Below are 24,986 nucleotides of genomic sequence, written 5' to 3' on the forward strand. Positions count from 1 at the left end.
GAGCTTCCATACATCTTCTCCATTCTAGTCATTCCTATAGTGATACCGCTAGATTGGAGGTGCTGTATGGAGGACGTCCTATAGACACCACTGTGTGCACAGAAATCATGAGCTTCCATACATCTCCATTCTAGTCATTCCTATAGTGATACCGCTAGATTGGAGGTGCTGTATGGAGGATGTCCTATAGACACCACTGTGTGCACAGAAATCATGAGCCTCCATACATTATCTCCATTCTAGTCATTCCTATAGTGATACCGCTAGATCAGAGTTGCTGCATGGAAGGCGTACTATAGACACCACTGTGTGCACAGAAATCATGAGCTTCCATACATCTCCATTCTAGTCATTCCTATAGTGATACCGCTAAATTGGAGTTGCTGTATGGAGGACGTCCTATAGACACCACTGTGTGCACTGAAATCATGAGCCTCCATACATTATCTCCATTCTAGTCATTCCTATAGTGATACCGCTAGATCAGAGTTGCTGCATGGAAGGCGTACTATAGACACCACTGTGTGCACAGAAATCATGAGCTTCCATACATCTCCATTCTAGTCATTCCTATAGTGATACCGCTAAATTGGAGTTGCTGTATGGAGGACGTCCTATAGACACCACTGTGTGCACTGAAATCATGAGCCTCCATTCATCTTCTCCATACTAGTCATTAGCGAGCCAGCTAGATTGGAGCAATCGTCTTTTCTCTTTTTTCGTGGCGCTCTATGTTCTGCTTCCATAGCACACCATATTCTAGAAATGATTGCCTACAAAAGCATTGCTTCATGGGTAGAAGTCCGCGTCTCCTGGACGGTACCAGATATGTGTGGTTTTGTAATACGAGTCTGATGGGCTCCGCTGATTTTATGTATCTGACCACCTCAGCATTGATATCTATTTAGTAAACCACAGTGTGACTCCACCAGCAGAAGAGAGACCCCATGTTTGGACTCCAGTTAAGAAGAGGTTGTTAATGATTACAAAAACTTAGCTGCTCGGTTCTGTTCTGCGTGTGGCTTCTGCTGCGGCTGGCTACCTGCTATGTTCTAGTTCCCCTGCACAGTACTTGGCTAGGATTGTCTTTGTGGAGGTCGCATTTGTAAATGAGCCAAGCGCTGCTCCCACAATCTGAAAGTGATTGGATATTGTAGCTGCCCCACAGAAATAATTATGACTTCTCCATAAACATGCACAGAGTAAAATGATGTAACCCTTCTAAGGTTGTAATGTGGCCGGACGGATCGGAACCACTTTTATTGAAATGCTTAGGAAAACAATAAGAAATGAATAAGAGCAGAGGAAGCCTCATCTTTTCTTCCTGCGAATTTTGGTCTTTATATTTTCCTTCAGCATTGTGGTCTTCAGTTTCTTCAGTTTGGGACGCTTGGCCATCTTTATTTCCTTTAGAATTTTCCGCTTCCTTTCTTGTTTTGCTGGTTTCGCTTGCTTATACTCTTCTGACTTTTTCACATTTTTATCCTCTCTTTTGGAGGTCCCTTCAGTTGTCTTCTGAAGTTTCTCTGTCGTTCGTGATGATTTATTGTCTTTTTTCGATGTCTCACCATCTTTTTTCTTCTTGTGGTCACCTTTAGCTTTCTTTTTTAATGGATCTGACATGTCAGAGCTTCTCTTCTGTTCTGTTTTCAGTTTTTCCTTAACATCTGTCATATTCCGATCTTTGCCCAGCTTTCTTAGGTCTCCATCATCGAACTGCCTGTCATCTTCGTCGTCGTCTCTCATTTTTGCTCTCGTCTTCCTCCCCAAGATGTTTGCCAGGCCTTGAAATGTCTTCTTTCTCCGAGTATAGCTGTCATCATCCTCGCTGTTATCACTATCCTCATCCTCTTTTTCTGTTCTCCAAAATGTTCTTAGTGGTGCTCTTCTGAAAGGAACTGCTATATAAAGTACAGTGGTTAGTTTTACAGGTATATGTAAAGCAGAGCCCCCCACCTTTGTTTTAAAGGATTGGTCCATAATCACAACTTAAGATAAGTGTCTGATAAGTGGGAATCCACTGGTTAGGGAGATGGGTGTCATGTGTGACCTGTTTGCATTTGGTTGCTGCTACACTAGTGTCTTTGTGCTGGATGAAGATAGCTGAGCTATATACATGACTGTCAAGGATCGCAGTCTGGGAGGTCCCGCAGATCCACCCGCTGTTATCTTTGGAGCAAACAGCTCTATGTTGCCCCCTATCGCTTGGACAATTATGCGACTGACCGGCAATCAACAGAGGAGGCCGCAGGCTGTTTCCACTAATGGGAAGCTGACAGTGAGCATATGGTGTATATATACCTCCGACTCGAAACTCATGGAATATATGTATTTACCCCTGTTACGGTCACTGTGGACCCCATGACAACTCACTGCCACCAACAGTCGTGTTTTACAGGCTGACTGGAGGCCTGGTTCTGGTAGTGTAAGGCTTTGGTAAGCGGGTTACAGAACAAATGGAAGAGAACTATTAAAATTTATATAAAGGGGACAAAACAATACAGCATATACAGTTACATAAAATGAATAAAACTTAAGAAACTTATTGCGCTGATCAAAGATTTGATTTGGCCTAGTGAAGGAGAACGCTTCAAATGAAAGACGTCCAGCGAGTGAAAATCACGCATGCACTGATATGTACAGTTGAAACCAGAAGTTTCCATACACTATATAAAAAGACACATCTGCATGTTTCTCTCAATCTCTGACATGAAGTCAGAATAAACCTTTCCCGTTTTAGGTCAATTAGGATTACCATAATTATTAACCCCTTCGCGACCCAGCCTGTTTTCACCTTTCTGACCAGGCCAATTTTTACAATTCTGACCACTGTCCCTTTATAAAGTTATAACTCTGAAATTCTTCAACGGATCCCACTGATTCTGAGATTTTCTTGTGACATATTGTACTTTATGGTAGCAGTAAAATTTCTTCGATATGACTGGCGTTCATTTGTGAAAAAAACTGAAATTTGGCAAAAATTTCACTATTTTACAACTTTTAATTTTTATGCCCTTAAATTGAAGAGTCCTATCACGCAAAATGGTTAATAAATAACATTTCCCACATGTCTACTTTACATCAGCACAATTTTGGAACCAAATTTTTTTTTCGTTGGGAAGTTATAGGGGTTAAGAGTTGACCTGCGATTTCTCATTTTTTTTCAACACATTTTACAAAACCATTTTTTTAGGGACCACCTCACATTTGAAGTCACTTTGAGGGGTCTATATGAAATAAAATACCCAAAAGTGAGACCATTCTAAAAACTCCACTCCTCGAGGTGCTCAAAACCACATTCAAGAATGAACCCTTCTGGTGCTTCACAGGAATTTTTGGAATGTGGAAGAAAAAAATAAACATTTACTTTTCTTTCACAAAAACTTTAATTTTGACCTAATTTTTTTTTTACTTTCGCAAGGGTAACAGGAGAAAATGGACTATACATTTTGTTGTGCAATTTCTCCTGAGCATGCAGCTTTATTCTTTATGTATGGCGGTTTGTTTTTTTTCGGGACAAGATGACGTTTTCAGCGGTACCATCATTTTTATTTACATCCGTCTTCTTGATCGCGTTTTATTGCACTTTTTGTTTGGTATGATGTTTTTAATTTTTTGCGGTGTTTACTGAAGGGGTTAGCTAGTTTTATAGAGCGGGTCGTAATGGACGCGTTGGTACCAAATATGTGTACTTTTATTTATTTATTTATTTTTTATTTACATGTATTTATTGCTAAACTATTTAATTTTTTTTATTTGGGGGTTTTTAAAAAAAAAATTTACATTATAAAAGTATTTTTTTTTTTTTTAACTTTGTTACATTGTCCCAGTATGGGACATTACTATATAATGTCAGATCGCTGATCTGACACTTAGCACTGCTGAGTGTCAGAGCAGTGATATGACAGGCAGGGAAGGAGGCATGCCGACGCAAGCCACCTCCCTGCAGGACCCGGTTGGTCCCCATGGCCATCTTGGTGCTGGGGGTCTCCATGGAGACCACCAGAATGACGCAATCACATTGTGTTCTTCTGATGGAAGCGCGCAGGGAGCCCCATCCCTGCACGATGCTTCTCTATGCTGCTGTCACTGACAGCAGCATCAGAGAGGTTAAATGCTCACGATTGGTGCTAGAGCAGATCGTGAGCGTTGCTGAGGGGTGTCTGCTGTCATATACAGCTGATACTCGCACCTGATCGCCGCGGTGATCGTGCTGCCGTACACTAGAACTGCTTCGGGCAGGTATGCAATTCCCGCAGAACAGTACTAGTACGGTGAAGGTCGTGAAGGGGTTAATATTTGATAAATTCCACAATAATGAGAGAGAAAATGTTACAGGAAAGATGTATATCTTTGTACCGTGTTAGCCAGTGGATAGAAAAATATTCAGGATTGAGAGTCCTCAGTAGTTGATACCTTTTAATGGCTAACTGAAAAGATGGTAACAAATTGCAAGCTTTCGAGACTACTCAGGTCTCTTCATCAGGCTAGACTAATACAAAATCTGAAGTCACATATTTATGCACAATACAGCCTAGAAAAAATGCAATAGATAAGACAAGTGACGTGAAGCAGAACTATCAATATGGGAGAGGGAGAAACATAAATATAAACATTGGACCAGTTCATAGATAAGGAGTCTGGATGTTTTATGGTCCTCTGATTGGGGTCTAGTTCTGTGTTGCCCCGCAAGGTTTTAAAAGGAAATTCCTTAATTGATGTAAAAAGACATAAATCCATGCGACACATTCATTCCAGCACTGAGAGTGTCAAAGTTCGTCATAAATTTGTGTTTGGGAGTACAAATTTATGACGAACTTTGACACTCTCAGTGCTGGAATGAATGTGTCGCATGGATTTATGTCTTTTTACATCAATTAAGGAATTTCCTTTTAAAACCTTGCGGGGCAACACAGAACTAGACCCCAATCAGAGGACCATAAAACATCCAGACTCCTTATCTATGAACTGGTCCAATGTTTATATTTATGTTTCTCCCTCTCCCATATTGATAGTTCTGCTTCACGTCACTTGTCTTATCTATTGCATTTTTTCTAGGCTGTATTGTGCATAAATATGTGACTTCAGATTTTGTATTAGTCTAGCCTGATGAAGAGACCTGAGTAGTCTCGAAAGCTTGCAATGTGTTACCATCTTTTCAGTTAGCCATTAAGAGAGAAAATGTTGTAATTCATTTTTATTACTGCAAAGTCAAACGTTTACAAACGCTAAGATTACTATGTCTTTAAACGATTCTGGACCACCCATATGATGGCATCATGTGTATGGAAGCTTTTGGCAACATCTGAGTTAGAGACACACGTGTGGATGCATTTTAATGCACACCTAAAACACAATACATCTTTGTTTAGCTTCATGGGAAAGTCTCAAGAAATCATCCAAGATACCAGGAAGAGAATTGTGGACTTGCACAAGTCTGGCTCATCCCTGGGTGCAAATTTTAAGATACCTGAAGGTGCCTTGTTCATCTATATAAATAATTATATGCAAGTACAAACAAGATGGGAATGTCCAGCCATCATACCGCTCTGGAAGGAGATGGGTTCTGTGTCCCAGAGATGAATGTGCTTTGGTCTGACATGTGCATATCAACCCAAGGAGAAAAGCAAAAGACCTTGTGAAGATGATGGCGGAAGCATGTAAGATTGTGTCAATATCCACAGTGAAACGAGTACTGTATCAACACTCTGCCAGAAAGAAGCCATTACTCCAAAAGAAACATAAAAAAGCCAGACTAATGTTTGCAAATGCACACAGGAACAAAGACCTTAATTTTTTCAGACATGTCCTGTGGTCTGATGAAACTAAAGTGGAACTTTTTGGGCATAATGACCATCATTATGTTTGGAGGAAAAAGGGAGAAGCTTAGAAGACAAATAACACCATCCCAACTGTGAGACACAGGGGTGGCCGCATTATGTTGTGGGGTTGTTTTGCTGCAGGAGGGACTGGTGCACTTCACAAAATAGATGACATCATAAGAAAAGATTATGTGGCAATACTGAAGCAACATCTCAAGACATCAGCCAGGAAGTTAAAGCTTGGGCGGAAATGGGTCTTCCAAATGGACAATGACCCGAAGCATACTGCCAAAATGGCAACAAAATGGCTTAAGGATAACAAAGTCAATGTTTCGGAGCGAACGTCAAAAAGCCCTGATCTCAATCCTATTTAAAATTTATGGGCAAAGCTGAAAAGGCCGGTGCGAGCAAGGCGGCCTACAAACCTGGATCAGTCACCCCAGTTTTGTCAGGAGGAATGGACCCAAATTTGGACCAACTATTGTGAGAAGCTTCAGGAAGGATATCCCAAACGGTTCACCCAAGTCATTCATTTTAAGGGCAATGGTACCAAATACTAATGAAATGTATATGTAAACTTTTGACCTTGCAGTGAGAAAAATGCCTTAAAACATTCTATTTCTCATTATTCTGGCATTTGGCAAATATTAATAATTATGGTAATCCTAATTGACCTAAAATGGGAAAGGTTTATTCTGATTTCATGTCAGATATTGAGAAAAACATGCAGATGTGTATTTTTATATAGTGTATGTAGACTTCTGGTTCCAACTGTATCTCTCTACATTGGACACAGATCGTAATATGTCTTGACCTTTTATCAGCACCTGAATTACATCCTTCCCCAGTGATGACGTCCCGTGGGCCGGGTTGTCAGATGTTCTCAGCCCTTCATGATTTTATGAAATTCCCAACTTATGCGATCACTTCACTTCTGATGATTGCACGCCCATCCTTTTGTTTTCAGCGTAGATTAGCCACTGCCAGAGGAGTCTGTTGACAGCTCTCTCCATTGAAAAAACAAGATTGCTAAGCCGAGTGCTCGTTTGTATGGAGGAATCAGGAGAGGTATCTCTCAAACTAACAATTAACTAATAATACAATGTAATTAGCTCAAAATAATTAATAGAACAAGTGGTTTCTCCAAAATTCAGTATAAAATGCCACTTTTACTGACTACTCCATTCTCAGGATTATTCTCCCCTTTAGTAGCAGAGCCCCTCTGGCTGTTATAATCTGCGGCAGACACGTTACAAGTGCTTCTCGATAATTAAGAATATCATCAAAAAGTTAAATTCAGTTCTTCAGTACAAAAAGTGAAACTCATATATTATGTAGTCATTACAGAGTGATCTATTTCAAGTGTTTATTCCTGTTACTGTTGATGATTATGGCTTACAGCCAATGAAAACCCAAAAGTCATTATCTCAGTAAATTAGAATACTTTTATAACACCAGCTTGAAAAATTATTTTAAAATCCGAAATGTTGGCCTACTGAAATGCATGTTCAGTAAATGCACTCAATACCTGGTTGGGGCTCCTTTTGCAGCAATTACTGCATCAATGTGGCGTGGCATGGGGATGATCAGCTTGTGGCACTGCTGAGGTGTTGTGGAAGCCCAGGTTGCTTTGATAACAGCCTTCAGCTAGTCTGCATTGTTGGGTCTGGTGTCTCTCATCTTCCTCTTGACAATACCCCATAGATTCTCTATGGGGTTAAGGTCAGGCGAGTTTGCTGGCCAATCAAGAACAGTAATACTGTTTGTTTGTAAACCAGGTAGTGGTACTTTAGGCAGTATGGACAGGTGCCAAGTCCTGCTGGAGAATGAAATTTCCATCTACAAAAGGCTTGTCGGCAGGGGAATCTTGAAGTGCTCTAAAATTTCCTGGTAAACGGCTGTGCTGACTTTGGTCCTGATAACACACAGTGGACCTACACCAGCAGATGATATGGCTCCCCAAACCATCACTGATTGTGGAAAGTTCACAATAAACCTCAAGCAACATGGATTGTGTGCCTCTCATCTCTTCCTCCAGACTCTGGGACCTTGATTTCCATATGGAATTCAAAATTTACTTTCATCTGAAAACAACACCTTGGACCACTGAGCCACAGTCCAGTTCTTTTTCTCCTTGGCCCAGGTAAGAGGCTTCTGGCGTAGTCTATTGGTCATGAGTGGCTTGACACAAGGAATGTGACACTTGTAGCCCATGTCCTGGATACATCTGTATGTGGTGGCTCTTGAAGCAATGACCCCAGCAGCAGTCCACTCCTTGTGAATCTCCCCCAGATTTTTGAATGGCCTTTTCTTGACAATCCTTTCAAGGCTGCGGTTATCCCAGTTGCTTGTGCACCTTCTTCCACTCAACTTTCCATTAATATGCTTGGATACAGCACTCTGTGAACAGCCAGCTTCTTTAGCAATGACCTTTTGTGGCTTATCCTCCTTGTGGAGTGTGTCAATGACTGCCTTCTGAGCATCTGTCAAGTCAGCAGTCTTCCCCATGATTGTGGAGCCTACTGAAACAGACTAAGAGGCCTTTTTAAACGTTTAGGAAGCCTTTGTAGTTTTTTTTTTAGTTATTTATTCTAATATACTGAGATAATGACTTTTGGGTTTTCATTGGCTGTGAGCCATAGTCATCAACATTAACAGAAATAAACACATGAAATAGATCACTGTTTGTAATCTCTATATATAATGAGTGTCACTTTTTGTATTGAAGAACTGAAATAAATTAACTTTTTGATGATATTCTAATTTAGTGAGAAGCACTTGTACATACATAGCAAGACACCGGCTTCTGGCAGCGTTCCAGAGGAATCTAATTCCTCACAGGCAATGGCCTCCTGATTGTTATATCTACTGTGGCTTTTCATCTTTCATCACTGTCAGTTAATCGGGTTCAGCTTGATTCTTTTTAAATGAAAGATCGAGCTGCTTGTACTGGACTGATGTGGCGGTGACCATGTCCCCTCCTCCCTTTACAGACAGAAGAATAATCCATTCTATGACCATCCCGAGCCCAAAAGACTTACCGTTCCTGTTCTATATATTGTTGCCGCATCCACTGGGTGCGAGCAAAAGTAGAATTGTGCAAAATAAAATTGAATCAAATTAATTTGCTTAATCCACCAGTCCTATATGGATTTTTTTTTCTAATTTCACACAACCGTTTTGAGAACCATAGTGTCTTAATGTTACCTGGAGTTGTCTTGTATGTAGGTAAACCAGCCTCCACATCTTCTAACTGTGGCTTAAAACACCGTCTTCGTGACAGCAGACCTTCTTCAAGATCGGCATATTCATCCTTGTGTCTGCAACTAAATTATAAAAGTGATGAGATGCCCCATCATAAAGCATGATGGCTATTGCCATCAGACACTGCACTGAGAAGAACTTACTAGATATAAAAGAAAAGAAACAGTCCAGCAATCACAGCCGCCAATATGAAGAACGTTCCTGCAACAACCACTCGGGCCAAGGTTGGATGTCCGGGGATCACTGCAAGAGAAAAACCGTGTAATTGGGGTAAGAGAAGCAGAATCCATGACCTGGAAAACAGTCTTTCATGAATTCTACATGGGGTATATACAAAAATCAGACTAACCCCAAGCTTGGCGAAATGTGCATTGGGTGTGGTGACCAAACTGGACTCCTGGTCACCAGCATCATAATTGGTATATCAGTCTCTTACCTTTTTCCTTTTTTTTTTTTTCACAAAGAGGACCTGTCACCAGGTAAAAAATGGCCACTTTTTGTTTTTATTTTATTCCCACTGTTCCCCTTGGTATATCGTTGATTCTTTTTCTGTAAATCTACCATATGGTCTTTTTTATAGTCTTTACAGAGGTAAAGTGTTTTGCATGGACCTCAGGGGCGTGTCTTTAGGCTGCTCTGCATTATATTAACCTCTGAACCACGCCCCCTTGTAAAGACCATAAAAATTAGTATTAAAATTAAAAAGAGCCCATACAAACTTATGCATTCAGAGATGCCAAATAAAATATTAAAAAAATAGTTTAGTTTATCTGTTTTATGCAAAAAATGGCTATATATGAACTCAATATTTTTCTTTTTACATTATTATTGGTCCTCCTTGGGGAACTGAACCTGTGATCACTTTCACTTGTGCTTTAATATTGCAATATTGCAGTGTATTGTAAAATCACCAAACTACTATAAAGCCTAGACATAAGCTAGACAGACATGGTTGTACAAACATGGCAGACATACCGTAGATGTCTTCAGTGCCATCTGCACTCCACAATCACCTTCCCACCATTTCCAACCTCTTAAATACATTTGTCACAATTGTCTAAAAGTTTAAGCTGCAATGATCAGAGCTTGCTGCAATCCCAGCAGTACGACTCAAGAGCTGGCTGTAAAACACAGCCGACAGCCGTCCGGATACACATGCATGTCGAATGCTGCAAACTGAGACTTGGGGGAGACGGAGCTCCCCAGGCTCAGTGGCCCCAGCACTTGCCTGAGGTTGCCAGGTGCTGCCCTGGTCTATAACTTCCCTTTCAGGTGTAAGCTGGGCCTAGAAGTTTCAATCATAGTCAGACATATTGGATGCAATGACCTAATAAACCGTTGAGTATATGGCACTATAAAAAGATTGAGATTGCAGACAAACAATATTTACCTTTATTCCAGCATCGCTTGACCAGTTTGTGATAATGGGAAGTTGCTGTAGATCCTTTGAAAATACAGAAATATTAGTTAACTAGCTGAAGAGCCCGGCGCTGCCCGGGCATAGTAACTAACTGTGGTTAGTTATAGCAAATTATAATTATCCTCCATCCCATAGTCCCGTGCCCATATACCCATCATACATATCCACGATCCCATAGGCCCGTGCCCATATACCCATCATACATATCCTCCATCCCATAGTCGAGTGCCCATATACCCATCACACATCCTCCATCCCATAGTCCCGTGCCCATATACCCATCACACTTCCTTCATCCCATAGTCCCATGCCCATATACCCATCATACATATTCGCCATCCCATAGTCGAGTGCCCATATACCCATCATACATATCCTCCATCCCATAGTCCCATGCTCATATGCCCATCACACATCCTCCATCCCATAGGCCCATGCGCATATACCCATCATGCATATCCTCCATCCCATAGTCCCGTGCCCATATACCCATCATACATATCCGCCATCCCATAGTCCCGTACCCATATACCCGTCATACATATCCTCCATCCCATAGTCCAGTGCCCATATACCCATCACACATCCTCCATTCCGTAGTCAACCATTATGACATCATAATGAGCGGCAGGGCTTGCAACCTATGATGACATCAGCATCGCCATGCGCCATGGCAACCATTATGACATCATAATGAGGGGCGGGGCTTGACGCACACACTGTTTCCCCTGTATGTAAATAGTGGCATTATGACATCATAATGAGGGGCGGGGCTTGACACGCGCACACTTTTTCCCCAGTATGTAGACAGGGGCAAAATTGTTTGGTGAATTGGAACGCGCGGGGTTAAAATTTCGCCTCACAACATAGCCTAGGACGCTCTCGGGGTCCAGACGTGTGACTGTGCCAAATTTTGTGGCTGCAGCTGCGACGGTGCGGATGCCTATCCCGGACATACACACCCACATACATACACACATACACACACACACACACACACACACACACTTGAGCTTTATATATTAGATTGGACGGTAGGACCCAGCAAGACGATTAAAAATATGGGACAGTAGTTTTGCTAAATTATGTCTCAGGGATTATGAAAAAAAGCAATTCAAAATACCCATTTGTTATCGCTGCATTTGTAAAAGTTCGATCTATCAAAATCTAAACTAAATTTATCTGATCAGTAGACAGCATAATGAGAAAAAAAAAATCGAAATCGCCAGAATAAAAATTTTTGGCAGCCGCAACATTGCAATAAAAGGCGACAAAAAAAGAAACCTAGTATCTACCCCAAAATGGTATCAGTAAAAATATCAACTCAGGGTGCAAAAAGTAAGCCTTCACCCAGCCTAATGAGAGTTACCCCAAAATATGTGAATATTTGGAAAAGTACTTACCTGCTGGGGTCGTATGCGTGGGCAAGGAATCATTGCGCTGGTTGATGAGAGGTGCGCCTTCCACAGATGCTAATAGCAAACTCACGATTAGAAGAAATCGAAAGAGCATTTTAGCTTGAAGAAATATCGCTGAATGTGTAACACACAGGGAGTTATCGCTGAATGTGTAACACACAGGGAGTTATCGCTGAATGTGCAACACACAGGGAGTTATCGCTGAATGTGTAACACACAGGGAGTTATCGCTGAATGTGCAACACACAGGGAGTTATCTCTGAATGTGCAACACACAGGGAGTCTTGTTAGACAAAGCCTCTTCCTGCAGCGTCACTCCATATAACCACACATTCCGTGATGTCACAATGGAGATCTCACTGTGACATCACGAGGAGCGGAACACCAGTGATGTCACAATGGGTCCGATAACTGCAACTACTCAACATGGAGCAGCTCCATCCATCTATATATGATTAATATAATATTAATGTACGCTGCCCGGGCATAGTAACTAGCTGTGGTTATAGAAAATTATAATTATCCTCCATCCCATAGACCCGTGCCCATATACCCATCATTCATATCCAAAATCCCATAGGCCCATGCCCATATACCCATCATACATATCCTCCATCCTATAATCGAGTGCCCATATACCCATCACACATCCTCCATCCCATAGTCCCATGCCCCTATACCCATCACACATCCTCCATCCCATAGTCCCGTGCCCATATACCCATCATACATATTTGCCATCCCATAGTCGAGTGCCCATATACCCATCACACATCCTTCATCCCATAGTCCCGTGCCCTTATACCCGTCATACATATCCTCCATCCCATAGTCCAGTGCCCATATACTCATCACACATCCGATAGTCCTGTGCCCATATACCCATTATGACATCATCATTACCATGGCAACCGTTCTGACATAACCGTCACCATTGCAACTTATGATGAATCAGTGTCGCCCCCCCATGGGAGATTGAGCTGTTTTCTGCCCCACCATGGCAGTTCGAGCTGGAATCTGGCACCCCCTTCATGGCAGATTAAGCCATCATATGGGACCCCTTAACCAAACCAGCAGACCCCTTTTGGGCATAGAACTAGGTTGTACATAAGACCCCTAGTTCTGCATCCTTTGGTGACTGTTACTGTTATAGGGACACTTGTACCAGCTGCCTTGGATAGTGAGGTCTTGTTGCACGTTGGGTTTGTGATGAGGGAACTCTGCATCCTGTGTTTTTTGTTTTTTTTGTCTTTAATCCATCACTGTTGGTTTTCATAGAGGGACTTGCTGGCCTTGTTATGGGGTTCCTGTTATAGGCAGGCTCTGTTCTGGCTCAGTGTAAGTGTTGATGTTCTGCAGCATCCCGTTTACCATCTTCAATTTCTATGATTTCTGATCTATGGTCTCAATAAGCACTGACGTTTTTTGGTTGCAAACAGGGCCGTTTTTAGGGTGGGACGGGGCGTGCGATCGCCCGGGGCCAGTGGCGTAGCAACTGTTTGTGGCGCCCGGGGCGGTCGAAAAATTTGCCGCCCCTTTGGTCGATGATAATCCGGAAGCATCAGGAGAGCCCACACTACACTCAAAGATCTAATTTTTAGTCTGCTACTAACTCTGCTGTTATTATTTCTACATTTCTAGACTTTCATCTTCTTGCAGTTCTCTCTCTATATATATATGTATGTATTAGCTTGATGATGCTGGATGAAGACCTAATGGCTTTTTTTAATAATAATTTTTAATAATGTGACAGAAAAAAACAGAAAATATATGGGGAGGAGATGTACGAGGACACGTATATGGGGGGATGTACGAGGACACGTATAGGGGGAGATGTACGAGGACACGTATATATGGATATGGGGGATGTACGAGGACACGTATATATGGGGGGGATGTACGAGGACACGTATAGGGGGATGTACGAGGACACGTATATATGGGGGGATGTACGAGAACACTTATATGGGGGATGATTATTGTATTAGGACACCTGTGGTGTGATGTCTATGTGGCATGTGACAGCTGTCTGTGGCTTCTCCCGTACAGATGTTGGTGGTGCATTCTCCGGTAATGGCCGCGGTGCACCCAGCAGCCTCTCCCACAAATCGCCTCCATACCATGCTCCCCAGTATCCCACCTCACCCCGTGCAGTACTGTCCTACCCTTTTCCTCTCGCTCCCAGCCGGGGCAGCAGCACCGCCATATTCTTTCCTCCTCCCGGGAGCATCAATAGGGCGGAGCCTCTGCAGCTGCTACGGTGCCAGGACGGGACAGAAAACCTAGGAAAGCAGAGCTGCTGCTGTGCTGACACATGCGCAGAGTGTACACACACAGGTGTATACACACACACAGACACACACACACAGGCATACACACACACATAGGTGTATATACACACACACACACACAGGTGTATACACACACACACGTGTATACACACACACACAGACACACACAGGCATACACACACACAGGCATACACACACTCATAGGTGTATATACACACACAGGTGTATACACACACACAGGCATACACAAACACAGGCATACACACACAAATATGTGTATATACACAGACACACACACACAGGCGTACACACACACAGGTGTATACACACACACACACACACACAGACACAGACACACACACAGGCGTACACACACACACATAGGTGTATATACACACACACAGACACACACACACAGGTGTATACACACACACAGACACACACACACAGGCATACACAAACACAGGTGTACACACACATAGGTGGATACACACACAGGCGTACACACACACAGGTGTATACATACACACACATAGGTGGATACACACACATAGGTGTACATACACACACACATAGGTGGATACACACAAACAGGTGTACACACACACACATAGGTGTACACACACACACATAGGTGGATACACACAAACAGGTGTACACACACACACATAGGTGTACATACTCACACATAGGTGGATACACACACACGGGCGTACACACACACACACACACACAGGTGTATACACACACACACACACAGGCATACACAAACACAGGCATACACACACACATAGGTGTATATACACAGACACACACACAGGCGTACACACACACACAGACACACACACACACACAGGCATACACAAATACAGGTGTACACACACATAGGTGGATACACACACACACACACAGACACACACATAGGTGGATACACACACAGGTGGATACACACACAGGTGGATACACACACAGGTGGATACACACACACCGGTGTATACATACACACACAGACATACACACACACACAGGTGTACATACACACACACACACACACACATAGGTGTACATACACACACACACACACACAGGTGTACATACACACACACACACAGGTGTACATACACACACACACACATAGGTGTACATACACACACACACATAAGTGTACATACACACACACACAGTGTGGCTGCATGCACAGATCCTTTCGCTGCTGCACATGGTGAGACACAGGCAGCGGTGTTGGTGGCACATAACTGCACACAATGGAGGCAGACACACACCCAGCGCAGCCTGTGATGAGGATGACAGCTGCCTGCACACAGGGCCGCCGGGGGCAGCCGCAGACCACCTTACCCCAGCCCCGCACTCACCAGCTCACTGCTTGGCTCTTCCTAACATGGCTCCTTGTGTGCATCACATTCCTGGCAGTCGCGACCATCCCACCATGACAGTCCTCCAGTGCAGCGGGGCTGACGTCAGCACTGCCTCTGCCCAGCGCAGCGCTGCTCACTGAGGGTCCAGGCGGAGAGGAGGGAGAAGCTGCTAGGTAGCAGGGGTACAGAGACTCCCGATAGGCGGAGGAGAAGGATGGAGGAAGGGTGGGAAGAGGCTGCATTACATTACCCCCTCACTGCACAGCCCCGCAGGCCGAAAAGTACAGTCAGTGAGAGAGTCCAGGCTCCGCGCTTCTCCCACAGAGGAGAGGAATTGCTTCTGCTGCCGCGCCGCCCCCACACACGTGCCGCCTGGGGCGGACCGCCCCCCCCGCCCCCCCCACGCTACGCCACTGCCCGGGGCGCCACCCAGCCAGGGGGTGCCTGCCTAGTGCCTAGCTGTCTGGGATTCAGCAGGTTCTCCCCGGTTCGGTGGAACCGGTTGTTAAAAATGCAGCCGGTTCTCCGAACCGGGGAGATTCAGAGCCGCGATCCGGTACTGTGCGGCCATGCGCTCTGTTCTGTGACACGGCCGTCAGCATACAGCCGTCCGCGTCACAGTGTATCGTGCAGGGAGCTGTGCACGGCCGTCACCTTGACAGCTGCGCAGCTCCCTCTCTACTTCCGGTATAGGTGTCGGGCCTGCGCGATGACGTCATCACGCAGACGCCGACATGTACCCGGACGCTGGCTGCAGAGAGGCCCTGCTGGGGAGCGGCTGTGAGGTAAGTATGGGAAACTTTTTTTTTTTTATGAATTCAGTGGGTGAGGGGGCTGTACATGGAGGGGGGTGAATATGCTGCACATGATGGGGGGGTGAATGGGGCTGAGCCTGTACATGATGGAGGGGGGGTGAATATGGCTGCACATGATGGAGGGGGGTGAGGGGGCTGAGCCTGTACATGATGGAGGGGGGTGAAAATTTCTGCACATGATGGAGGGGGGTGCGGGGGCTGAGCCTGTACATGATGGAGGGGGATGAATATGGCTGCACATGATGGAGGGGGGGTGAATGGGGCTGAGCCTGTACATGATGGAGGGGGGGTGAATGGGGCTGAGCCTGTACATGATGGAGGGGGGTGAATATGGCTGCATATGATGGAGAGGGGTACAGGGGGCTGAGCCTGTACATGATGGAGGGGGATGAATATGCTGCACATGATGGAGGGGGGGTGAATGGAGCTGAGCCTGTACATGATGGAGGGGGGGTGAATGGGGCTGAGCCTGTACATAATGGAGGGGGGGTGAATATGGCTGCACATGATGGAGGGGGGTGCGGGGGCTGAGCCTGTACATGATGGAGGGGGGTGAATATGGCTGCACATGATGGAGGGGTGTGTGGGGGCTGAGCCTGTACATGATGGAGGGGGGTGAATATGGCTGTACATGATGGAGGGTGGGTGCGGGGGCTGAGCCTGTACATGATGGAGGGGGGTGAATATGGCTGCACATGATGGCGGAGGGGTGAATGGGGCTGAGCCTGTACATGATGGAGGGGGGTGAATATGGCTGCATATGATGGAGAGGGGTACAGGGGGCTGAGCCTGTACATGATGGAGAGGGGTGCGGGGGCTGTACATGATGGAGTGCGGCTGCACTTGATGATTGGGGTAAGGGGGATTGCACATGATGAAGGGGGACTGCACGTGATGAAATGGGGGGTAAGGGGGACTGCACAGGATGAATTGGGGGTAAGGGGGACTGCACATGAATTGGGTAAAGGTGACTGCACATGATGTGGGGGTAAGAGTGACTGCACATCATGAAGTGGGGGTAAGGGAGACTGCACATGATGAAATGGAAGGGGGATAGGGGGCTGCAAATGATGAAAGGGCACTGCAGATGAAGTGAGGGGTGATAGGGTACTGCAACGGATGAAGGGGACTTCAAATTAAAGTGGGGAACTGCAAATGATGATGTGGGGGAGAGGACAGGAGACTGCAAATGATGAATTCAGTGTGATTGACGGGGCACAGCAATTTAATTGAAGGTGGCGGGTGAGGAGAGTGAATGATAAATTGAAGGTGGGGGGGAGAGGAGAGCAAATGATCTATCTGGAGAACAAATAAAGAATTTTGAGTGTGGGAGAGTAAGTGATGTATTGAATGTGGGGTAGAGCAGTTGATAATGAATAGAGAGTGGGAGAGAAAGATGACAATGAATTGAGGAAGGAGGGGGCATGTAAATATAATGAATCGGTGTTAGGGTTAGAGCTAGAGCGGGAGGTACATAGTGGGGGGGCGTTGAGGTTGAAGTGCCTGGTAATGAATTGGGGGAAAGAGTACAGGTGCTAATTTATATATTAAATGGGGAAAGTGACATTTATAGTTAGTGAGTGCACAGTGGTGGATTATAATTTATATTTAGAATGGTGGGTTGCATAATAACCAATTATGTATTAATGGTGGGTGCACGTCTGTATTCAGATGTGTAGTGTAGAAGGGAAAAAGTGGGGAATGTGCTCTGGAAGCCGTGCTCTAGGTAACTGTGTTATTTCATGCAGAGACGTGTCTTGGCTGGAAGAAGTGATGGCGGTCTGTGCTGGATGAAAAAGAAAAGCAAAGATGAAGGACTTCAGCTAGAGACGTCACTGGTGAGTCAGTGTGTTACCTGCACACTGACAGTAAATATAGAGTTCCTGTATACAATTGCACTTAGTATTGTGTTTTTAATTAATGATCAGTATTGTAGTATTCAGTCACTATCTGATGGTAATATGTGGTCTGGTCATGGTGTGGCGCTATTTGTTTCTTGAATGTGGTATTAATCGGTGACTATGTGGTCTGGCCATGGTACGGCGCTATTTGTTCCTTGTATGTGGTATTATTCGGTGACTATGTGGTGGTAATATGTGGTCTGGTCATGGTGTGACGATATTTGTCCTGGTATTTGGCATGTTAATGTTCGTGGGGGGGGCGCTTTTTCGATGTCCGCCCTGTTGGCAAAATTCCCTAGAAACTGCCCTGACCACTATAATAATAATAATAAGAAGAAGAAGGTTAGCAGCGTTCGGATTACACTACAGTGGTTTTTCAAACCACTATAATAATAACAAGAAAAAGAATAAGTTAGCACTGTTTGGATTACAAGATAGTGCTTTCTTCAAAGCACTATAACTAGATGTGTATTTCCTGAAGGAAGTATACATAGGGCTTTGAAATGGTGCCCGTGCTGCCCCTTTAAGGCTATATGCACACGGTGCGGATCCTCCAGTGGATTTTTCTGCACGGTTTTCACTAAATCTGCAGGTCAAATGACCTGCATTTTTCCTGAGGATTTCTTCTTTTTTTGCGGTTTTACTGCGGTTTTCTACTGCGATTTTCCACCTGCGGATTTGAAGAATGGAGCAGGTGGAAAACTGCAGCAAAACCACACAAAAGAAGTCACATGCTGTTTTTTTTTTTTCCGCGGAAAAATCCGCAGCATGTGCACAACATTTTTTCTTACATTGGTTTTAATAGTACTGTACATTACCTGCAGTTCTGCTGCAGATCCGCAGTGGCAAATCCGCTGTGGATCCGCGGTAGAAACCGCACCGTGTGCACAGGGCCTAAGAGAGACTTGCTTGCTGCCCCTGCAAGACTTTCAACTCAGGATCCGTTTTAACTCTGGGGAGTCCACTTTGGCCTATGGGGCCCCTCAGGGTCTGATTTGGTGTGTGGGGCCCCTCAGGATCCGATTCGGTGGCCTTGGCTCCTCAAGGCTTGAATTGGTGGATGGGATCCCTCAGGGTCTGATTTTGTGGCCAGGGCCCCTCAGGGTCCGATTTGGTGGGCGGGGCCCCTCTGGGTCCGATTTGGTGGGTGGGGCCACTCTGGGTCCGATTAGGTGGGCGGGGCCCCTCAGGGTTCAATTTTGTGGCCGGGGCCCCTCAGGGTCCGATTTTGTGGGGTGGGGCCCCTCAGGGTCCGATTTTGTGGGTGGGGCCCCTCAGGGTTCGATTTTGTGGGCGGGGCCCCTCTGGGTCTGATTTGGTGGGCGGGGTCACTCTGGGTCTGATTTGGTGGGCGGGGCCCCTCTGGGTCTGATTTGGAGGCCAGGGTGGCTCAGCCTCCGATTTGTAGGCCAGGGTCGATCAGCCTCTGATTTGGAGGCCTGGGTGACTCAGCCTCCGATTTGGAGGCCGGGGTCAATCAGCCTCCGATTTGGAGCCTGGGGTTACTCAGCTTTCGATTTGGCGTGCTGGCCCTTTAAGACTGATTTTGGTGCGCCGGCCCTTTAAGAATCACTTAGCCGCGTTGGCATAGTACCTGGGTGTGTCTGCGCATATCAATGAGCTTAACTGCCATTTCAATCGCCTCAGGGCATGTTGGCAAAATTTCCCCATTGAAAAGCATTGTGACAGTGCATTCCAATGACGGGAAAATGTTTTTTCAAACGCAAATTGTGCAAAAACTACAAATCCGATTGACACGAAAAATACTTAGCACACCACTCGTGGATGCTGGCTTCGAAACGACGCCTCAACGGCGTCTGTGCGGGTAGCGGTTCGGGCCGCATTAATTGCGGAAATCAACTGAATAATAATAATAACTAGATGTGTATTTCCTGAAGGAAGTACAGATAGTGGTTTGAAATGGTGCCTGGGCTGCCCCTTTAAGAGAGACTTGCCTGCTGCCCCTGCAAGACTTTCAACTCAGGATTCGTTTTAAATGTGGGTGCCTCTCAGGGGCCACTTTGGCCTCAGGGTCTGATTTGGTGGGTGGGGCCCCTCAGGATCTGATTCGGTGGCCTGGGCTCCTCAGGATTTGAATTAGTGGCCGGGATTCCTCAGGGTCCAATTTTGTGAGTGGGGCCCCTCAGGGTCTGATTTTGTGGTTGGGACCTCTCAGGGTCCGATTTTGTGGTTGGGGCCCCTCAGGGTCCGATTTTGTGGCCGGGGCGCCTCAGGGTCCGATTTTGTGGTTGGGCCCCTCAGGGTCCGATTTTGTGGGTGGGGCCACTCAGGGTCCGATTTGGCGGGCGGGTCCCCTCAGGGTCCGATTTGGCGGGCGGGTCCCCTCAACGTCCGATTTGGCGGGCGGAGCCCCTCAGGGTCCGATTTGGCGGGCAGGGCCCCCCAGGGTCCAATTTGGTGGGCGGGGCCCCTCAGGGTCCAAATTGGTGGGCGAGGCCCCTCAGGTTCCAATTTGGTGGGTGGGGCCCCTCAGGGTCCAATTTTCTGGCCGGGGCCCCTCAGGGTCCGATTTTGTGGGTTGGGCCCCTCAGGGTCCGATTTTCTGGCCGGGGCCCCTCAGGGCCTGATTTTGTGTCCGGGGCCCCTCAGTGTCCAATTTTCTGGCCGGGGCCCCTCAGGGCCTGATTTTGTGTCTGAGGCCCCTCAGGGTCCGATTTTGTGGTTGGGACCCCTCAGGGTCTGATTTTGTGGTTTGGGCCCCTCAGGGACCGATTTTGTGGCCGAGGCCCCTCAGGGTCCGATTTTGTTGGGGCCCCTCAGGGTCTGATTTTGTGGCAGGGGTCAATCAGCCTCCGATCTGGAGGCCGGGGTCGATCAGCCTCCGATTTGGAGGCCGGGGTGGCTCAGCCTCAGATTTGGAGGCCGGGGTGGCTCAGCCTCCAATTTGGAGGCCGGCATGGCTCAGCCTCCGATTTGGAGTCCGGCGTGGCTCAGCCTCCAATTTGGAGGCCGGGGTGGCTCAGCCTCCAATTTGGAGGCCGGGGTGGCTCAGCCTCCAATTTGGAGGCCGGGGTGGATCAGCCTCCGATTTGAAGGCCGGGGTCGATCAGCCTCCAATTTGGAGGCCGGGGTGGCTCAGCCTCCGATTTGGAGGCCGGGGTCGCTCAGGCTCCGATTTGGAGGCCGGGGTCGATCAGCCTCCGATTTGGAGGCCAGGGTGGCTCAGCCTCCGATATGGAGCCTGGGGTCACTCAGCTTTCGATTTGGCGTGTCGGCCCTTTAAGACTCATTTCGGTGCACCGGCCCTTTAACAATCACTTTGGCGCGTCGGCCCTTTAAGAGCTAGTTTGGCTCACTGGGCTTCTTCTAAATCAACTTTGGCGGAAATTCTCTCTCAGGGCATGCGTCATGTGATGAAGCTAGATTTGCATTAGTGCTGTGGGTTTCGCTTTAAGAGCTGATATTATGTGGCAGAAACTCTGTCCTTGGGGCGTCATGTGACGTTCATAGGCGTTGGCATAGTAACTGGGTCTGCCTGCGCATATCAATGAGCTTAACTGCCATTTCAATCACCTCAGGGCACGTTTTGCCATTTCCCATTGAAAAGCATTGGTGACAGCGCATTCCAATGACGGGAAAAAAAATTTCAAACACAAATTGCGCAAAATCTACAAATCCGATCAACACGAAAAATACTTAGCACACCTCTCGTGGACGCTGGCTTTGAAACGACACCTCAACGGAGTCTGTGCGTGTAGCGGTTCGGGCTGTATTAATTGTGGAAATCAACTTAATAATAATAATAATAGGAAGAAGAAGAAGTTAGCAGCGTTCGGATTACAATATAGTGGTTTTTTCAAACCACTATAATAAGTTAGCAGCGTTCGGATTACAATATAGTGGTTTTTTTCAAACCACTATAACGAGATGTGTATTTCCTGAAGGAAGTACAGATAGTGCTTTGAAATGGTGCCCGGGCTGCCCTTTAAGAGAGACTTGCCAGCTTCCCCTGCAAGACTTTCAACTCAGGATCCATTTTAACTGTGGGTGCCTCTCAGGGGCCACTTTGGCCTGTGGGGCCCCTCTGGGTCTGATTTGGTGGGTGGGGCCCCTCAGGATCAGATTCGGTGGCCTGGGCTCTTCAGGGCTTGAATTGATGGACGGAATCACTCAGGGTCCGATTTTGTGGGTGGGGCCCCTCAGGGTCCAATTTTGTGGGCGGGGCCCCTCAGTGTCCAATTTGGTGGGCGGGGCCCCTCAGGGTCCAAATTGGTGTGTGGGGCCCCTCAGGCTTTTATTTGTTGGGCGGGGCCCCTCAGAGTCCGATTTGGTGGGTGGGGCCCCTCTGGGTCTGATTTGGTGGGCGGGGCCCCTCTGAGCTCAATTTAGTGAGGGGGCCCCTAAGGGTCTGATTTGGTGGGTGGGACCCCTTAGGGTCCGATTTGGTGAGCGGGGCCCCTCAGGGTCCGATTTGGTGGGCGGGGCCCCTCAGGGTCTGATTTGGTGGGCGGGGTCCCTCAGGGTCCAATTTGGTGGGCGGGGCCCCTCAGGGTCCGATTTGGTGGGTGGGGCTCCTCAGGGTCCGATTTGGTGAGCGGGGTCTCTCAGGGTCCAATTTGGTGGGCGGGGTCACTCTGGGTCCGATTTGGTGGGCTGGGCCCCTCAGGGTCCGATTTGGTAGGTGGGGCCCCTCAGGGTCCGATTTGGTGGGCGGGGCCCCTCATGGTCCGATTTGGTGGGCGGGGCCCCTCATGGTCCGATTTGGTGGGAGGGGCCCCTCAGAGTCTGATTTGGTGAGCGGGGCACCTCGGGGTCTAATTTGGTGGGCGAAGCCACTCTGAGTCCGATTTGGTGAGCGGGGCCCCTAGGGGTCTGATTTGATGGGCGAGGCCACTCTGGGTCCGATTTGGTGGGCGGGACCCCTCATGGTCCGATTTGGTGGGCGGGACCCCTCAGGGTCCGATTTGGTGGGTGGGGCCCCTCAGGGTCTAATTTGGTGGGCGGGGCCCCTCGGTCCGATTTGGTGGGCGGGGCCACTCTGGGTCCGATTTGGTGAGCGGGGCCCCTCAGGGTCCGATTTGGTAGGCGGGGCCCCTCAGGGTCCAATTTGGTGGGCGGGATCTCTCAGAGTCCGATTTGGTGAGCGGGGCCCCTCAGGGTCCGATTTGGTGAGCGGGGCCCCTCAGAGTTCAATTTGGTGAGCGGGGCCCCTCAGGGTCCGATTTGGTGGGCGGGGCCCCTCAGGGTCCGATTTGGTGAGCGGGGCCCCTCAGGGTCTGATTTGGTGGGCGGGGCCCCTCAGGGTCTGATTTGGTGGGCAGGGGCGCACATTCTCTCTCAGGGGCATGCGTCATGTGATGAAGCTAGATTTGCATTTGTGCTGTGGGTTTCGCTTTAAGAGCTGATATTATGTGGCAGAAGCTCTGTCCTGGGGGCATCATGTGACGTTCGTAGGCGTTGGCATAGTAACTGGGTGTGCCTGCGCATATCAATGAGCTTTACTGCCATTTCAATCGCCTCAGGGCACGTTTTGCCATTTCCCATTGAAAAGCATTGGAGACAATGCATTCCAGTGACGGGAAAAAAAATTTTCAAACGCAAATTGCGCAAAAACTACAAATCTGATCGACACGAAAAATACTTAGCACACCTCTCGTGGACGCTGGCTTCGAAACGACACCTCAGCGGAGTCTGTGCGTGTAGCGGTTCGTGCTGTATTAATTGCGGAAATCAACTTAATAAGAAGAAGAAGAAGAAGAATAAGTTCAAACCACTATAATAAGTTAGCAGCGTTCGGATTACAAGATAGTGGTTTTTTCAAACCACTATAATAATGTAGAATGTATTGTGGGAGGTGTAGGAGACATTAAAAGCATAGAGCTTTAGCCCAATCAAATGGAATAGCAGGAATTTTTTTTTTTTTTAAGACATTCGTAGTAACAAAGATATTGACTATGTTAAAGTCTTTAATATTTTGTCATATATGTATGTTTCACTACTGCCATGCTCTTCACCTTCTTTTTTACTTCTCCCACACTTTCTCCTTCATCATCCTCAGCAGCATCTTTTTCATCAACTTCTTCTTCACCTTATTCATCTTCTTCTTCTTTACCTTCTTCCTATTTTTTTTTACATTCTTCATATTCTTCTTATTCAACTATTATTCTTCTTCATATTCTACTTCTTCATCCTCTTCCTATTCTTCTTCTTCATCATATTCTTATTTGTGTCAGGCATTCCTGTAGTTGTAATCTATAAAAGTTTGAAGATTACACCTTCCGTTCAGCCTGTCACAAAAGATTTACAACAGGATTTGTCCGCGTTCAGTTTGGCCTGCAGCAGCAGGCCTTTTCCAGGGGCACCACGAGGAGGAACGGACTCACCCCCATACACTGCTTAGTCTTCTTCTGCTTATAAATTAGATAATATCATTGGCTCAGATTTTTAGTCTTATGCTTAATGTTCTTCTGCTTTTACTTTTTATGCGTCTTGTTCTTCTGTCTCTTGTTGTTCTGCATCTTGGTGGTTGTCTTCATGTTCTTTGCCTCTTCTTCAGGGTCATCTTTTAGGTATTCTTTTGTGTGGTCTTCAGGGTCCTCGTCTTCAGGGTCATTGTCAGGGAGATCCAGAGTGAGAATCAAAAACCATTTCCACAAGCTTGAACTTGGAAAAGTAGCAGAAGGTACAAGAAGGCTGAGGAACTGCCGAGAACCAGTTG

At 46.6% G+C, this 24,986-nt stretch overlaps 1 protein-coding gene across 2 annotated transcripts in view; it reads left to right on the forward strand.

The window, feature by feature from the left end:
* Positions 1 to 24,986, forward strand: part of LOC141097730 (torsin-1B-like) — a 147,100-nt gene that overhangs the window by 108,460 nt on the left and 13,654 nt on the right. Inside the window, exon 5 of one of the 2 annotated variants that reach the window (XR_012234032.1) lies at positions 9,051 to 9,236. The exons of the other annotated variant lie outside the window; for it this stretch is intronic. The gene's annotated coding sequence lies outside the window, so the exon portion shown is untranslated. Of the gene's footprint in view, positions 1 to 9,050; positions 9,237 to 24,986 lie in introns of those variants that run through there. 2 annotated transcript variants of the gene reach the window in all.

This window comes from Dendrobates tinctorius, unplaced genomic scaffold (assembly GCF_039654945.1).
Source record: "Dendrobates tinctorius isolate UK_male_01 unplaced genomic scaffold, ASM3965494v1 ptg000086l, whole genome shotgun sequence".
In the NCBI taxonomy this organism is placed as follows: Eukaryota; Metazoa; Chordata; class Amphibia; order Anura; family Dendrobatidae; genus Dendrobates; species Dendrobates tinctorius.